Genomic DNA, 4704 nt, shown 5'->3' on the forward strand with positions numbered 1-4704 from the left:
ACACTCCATTTTTTATTGGATTATTTGTTCTTTTGATGACCAATATTTTGAGTTCTTTGTATATTTTGGAGATCGGCCTTCTGTCCGATGTGGGTTGTAAGCTGCCGTTTTGTCTTGTTGACCTTGTCCTTTGCTTTACAGAAGCTTCTCAGCTTCTGGAGGACCCATTTATTAATTGCTTCTCTCAGTGTCTGTGCTACTTGAACAACATGTTCCTTGATTGGTTCTTTGAGACATCCTTCAGTCTAGCCAAACAGCCAACCAGCTAGCTGTCCAAATATGTATACCTCACTTGGCCGTATAGTGGGAGGGTGGAAGGCTAAAGAGAACAAGGGTTTTAATCCTTATGGATCAACACAGATGGGCCAGGGTAACATACCAAACTGTTAGCGCCATGACACTACCAGAGACAGTTGGAGCAAAAAGATTTGTTCCCTTATCTGTTTGGCTGTGTCTTTTCCCATCCATACCTTTCCCAGGTCCCTATATGCCCAAGCAAAGGAGCAGAGATCTCTCTCTTCTATTTGAAGTGCGTTGTTCTTGTCTAGTATTCATTCAACACTTCCTGCATCTTAAGTGTGCACTATGTCTTGCCTTCACTAATCCTTTCGGATACTATGTACTGCAACTGTCACTGGGCCGGCTAGTTTCCTGTCAGCTTGACCCAAGCTAAAGTCGTCTGAAAGGAGGGAACTCCCATGGAGAAAATGCCTCCATTAAGATACAGCTGTAGGCCAGCCTTTCTTAATTTGTGATTGATGGGGGAGGGTCCAATCCATTGTAGTTGGAGCCACCCTTGGGCTGATGGTGCTGGGTTCTCTTAAGAAAGCAGGCTGAGCTAGCCTTGAGAGCAAGCCACAGCACCACTCTATGGCCTCCTGCCTCCTGCCTCGAGGTTCCTGCCCTGTTTGAGTTCCTGTCCTGACTTCCTTCAGCGTCTGACAGAGATGTGGTAGCACAAGCTAAATGAGCCCTTTCCTTCCCAACTTGTTTCTGGTCATGGTGTTTCAGCACAGCAATAGTAACCCAGACTAACACAGAAATTGGTACCAGGAGAGCAGGGTGTTGCTGCGATAGACCTGACCACATGTTTTTGGAAGGAGCGTGGAAAGACTTTGGAACTTTTAAAAGTGGGTTTAAAAGAATCACTGAGAATGCAAAGCCTGGGGCGCTGTTCTGTAGGAGATAAAAGTGTAGAGAGAAATGCAGAGGGCAGAGACTCGGCCTGTGAAGTCTCAGACGGAAGCAAAGACTCCACCAGGCCATTGGTGTGAAGAATCTGTGGTTCTGATCAGTTAGAGCTGAAGAATGGGCTGCGATTAATGAGAGACCAGAACCACCAAAGTGAAACGTTTGCTTTGCTGGGACAATCAGTTCTGGTCAGCTGGAGCTAGGAAGTTAGCAATGATTAAGAAGAGATCAGAATTAATGGGGTGAAATCTTCTGAGAAGTGTTTCCTTAGAGTCAGGACATGAAGCTGTGTGCCAAGGGCAGCAAAGGTTGTGTCTTGTACTGACAGCCGAACTGGCGGAATAAGCGTCACCCAGTTGGCACTGGTTTTGAAGTCATAAAGGAGTTGTAGTGAACAGCCTGAGACCTGGCACATGGGAGGCCAGAAGAAGCCGTTGGTGAAGGTGCAGCCTCAGTAGCAGTTGAAGGCCCGGGACTAAAGGGGTTATTCAGGGAAACTGAAGCTTGCTTTGGTGTTTTATCACAGTAATAGTAACCCTAACTGATACAGTGAGTTTTATATGAATGAAGAAACCAACTCACTGAAAAAGTTATGACTATTGCCCAAGATCATTCTCAGTGGCGGGACCTTATTTGCAATTCAAGTAGCTCGTCTTTAAGGCAACTACAATGTCTGCATTGTATTATAAGGTAAATACAAATCTTGCATTAACTTGACCCTTAGTCAGCAAGCAAACCATTTCCTGTCAAACGGAATATAGTGATAGGACTTGAGCCTGAGGATTTGCTGAAGCTGTGAGACACTGTTCATCCCATGTGCTAGTCACAAAGCTTATGCTAAGACATAGCTGGGATATTATAAAACACTAATGCTCGAGTGTGTGGGTATTGATTCTGAGGTGATGGGTACCCAGAAATTATTCTTGCTAGGCTTGGTGCCACATACCTGCAGTCCCAGCATTTGGGAGGCAGAAGTAGGCAGATATCTGTGAGTTCCAGACTAGCCTGGTCTACATAACCATTTCTAGTCTGGTCTACATAACCATGTCTAGGCCATCTAGGGCAACATAGTAAGACTCTGTCTCAAATAAAAGGGGTGGGGACTGGAGAGATGGCTCAGCAGCTGAGAGCACTTGCTGCGCTTCCAGAGAACCTGCATTCACTTCCCAGCACCCATGTCAGGTGGTGTGGAACTCCAACGTCAGTGAATCTGACTTTTCCCAGCCTCCATGGGCACCTGCGTTCACATGCAGACATCTGCACAGAAGTACGTGCACATAATTAAAAATCATAAAATATTTTTTTTAAAAAAAAAAATTCTCTTAGGCTCTAAAGTAACCAAGAGCCTTCATTTCGCAGCTGCAGGCTCCTGGGTTGGGATGAGCTATGCTGCACTCAGGATCCCAGACCTGTGGCTCAGCTTCATCTGTGAATGCGATACTGGGAGAGCTGGCCTTTGAGCGCTCCTCCCAGCAGCTACAGGAGGCAGGTTCACCCCTGCCTCTCCAGATCCCCTGTGGCACTCAGGGAATGTGAGCCTGCTGCTCTGGGATGGATATATGTTTGTGTTGCCCTGGTTCGGAAACTGCAACTCTACCATATGCTGCAAGGAAGAGCATCTCCTCCCTAAAGACTGCAAAGCTAAGAGCTTGGAATGGGACACGTACAGTAGGAGCCACGACAGGGATTATCAGTGTGCATTTTCAATGCCCAAAGAAGTATTTACATGCTTCTGATTATATTATTATTGAGATTATTAAAGTTGTTTCTTCAGCATTTAGACTCAACTTATAGATGGGATTTTTTTTTCTTGCAACTCTAATTGGGTCTTAAACCATCACTGCTTTCATTTGATGTTTTTTTTTCTTTAATCTGTGTCCAATTAGTTCACAAACTGAACAATCCACACTAACTGCCAGAGCCAATACCAATGCAATATTTCAAATATCCAAAGCTTTAAGACATCCCGTGTACTCAATACAGAATTTTTTTTTTTTTGTGGTTTTTCGAGACAGGGTTTCTCTGTGATTTTGGAGCCTGTTCTGGAACTAGCAGACCAGGCTGGTCTCGAACTCACAGAGATCCGCCTGCCTCTGCCTCCTGAGTGCTGGGATTAAAGGCGTGCGCCACCACCGCCCGGCATCAATACAGAAAATTTAAAAGCCTAAGGAAGAAGACCTGTTGAATCACTTAAACAGCTGTTTGAAATGAGCTTCAATTGCCCTCCAGTGTCCACAGGGTTTGATTCCAAAATCCCCAGAGATACTAAAATCCACGGGAACTCAAGACCCTTTGTGACACAGCACGGCATTCCATAAAATAGGCCCACATCCTCCTGTGTTCTTTAGATCAAGAGCGTCCCACCCACAACCCACAACTGTGAGCCCACAAAGTCATAAACTTACTTAAAACATTTTAAATTGTTTTTTTGTGACTTGACTGAGTGGTTCTTAAACTCTGTCGATGACAACACCCTGTCCCCCATCACACAAAATACCAGGCCATTCACTAAAGGCCTTTACGGGGCCAAAGACGATTTGGTTTTGTCCAGTGCGATCCAGATGGGCTGAAAGGTTGGACACCCCTGCTTTGAATCTTACTTAGATGGGCCGTACACCTCCAGCAATCTACGTGCTCCGTAAGTGCTGGCTGTAATGCATTGTTTAGGAAATGATGCACAAAGCCATGCGCAGTTGCTTCAGTACGCATGCAACCCTTCCCTGAGCAGTCTTGATCTAAGGCTGGATGAGTCTGGAGATGGAAACTCATAGATAATGCGGATCGACTGTGTACCACACAAACTGCACTAAATCGGAATCCTCATGAACACTGACGCATTTTCTTAAACTAATAATGTATCACAGCCGTAAGTGGCTAAGGTAGCTTATGTCACAAAGCATGATTACAAAACAAGTGTAACTTTAAAGCATGTGGACCTGGCGACAACCTCTGCTCCTATTGTCCTGCCTGGAAGACTGAGTAACCGGCTCTCTGGAAGCAGGGCTGCCCCCTCTCCTTTCAGGCCTGGGTTGAAAGTTACCAAGAGCACTACAGGTGCAAACCCTGTCACTGGGCAAAGATTTAAGGTTGGGCATAAGACCCAGCCCTACTCCGAGGATAACATGAGCCATACCATGCCCTCTCCCACTGTTAGTATATGGACCATCCTGTTCCTACGATGCCTTTCCCTTCTAACGTGACACAGATACGCCTGCTTGGACCTCAGAAGTATGTTAGTTTGTGCATAGAAAACCTAGATGTGGGGGCTGGAGAGATGGCTCCGTGGTTAAGAGCACTGACTCTTCTTCCAGAGGTCCTGAGTTCAAGAACCAGAAATCACATGGTGACTCACAACCATTTGTAGTGAGATCTGGTGCCCTCTTCTGGCCTGTGGACATACATGCAGGCAGGACACTGTATACATTAACAAATAAATAATTCTTTAGGAAAGGAAGGAAGGAAGGAAGGAAGGAAGGAAGGAAGGAAGGAAGGAAGGAAGGAAAAGGAAAGGAA

General features: G+C 45.6%; 1 protein-coding gene across 1 annotated transcript in view; it reads left to right on the top strand.

Moving 5' to 3' along the window:
* Window positions 1-4704, top strand: part of Npas2 (neuronal PAS domain protein 2) — a 186131-nt gene that overhangs the window by 161068 nt on the left and 20359 nt on the right. The gene's annotated exons all lie outside the window — the stretch shown is intronic.

Source organism: Microtus ochrogaster, linkage group LG2 (genome assembly GCF_000317375.1).
Source record: "Microtus ochrogaster isolate Prairie Vole_2 linkage group LG2, MicOch1.0, whole genome shotgun sequence".
In the NCBI taxonomy this organism is placed as follows: domain Eukaryota; kingdom Metazoa; phylum Chordata; class Mammalia; order Rodentia; family Cricetidae; genus Microtus; species Microtus ochrogaster.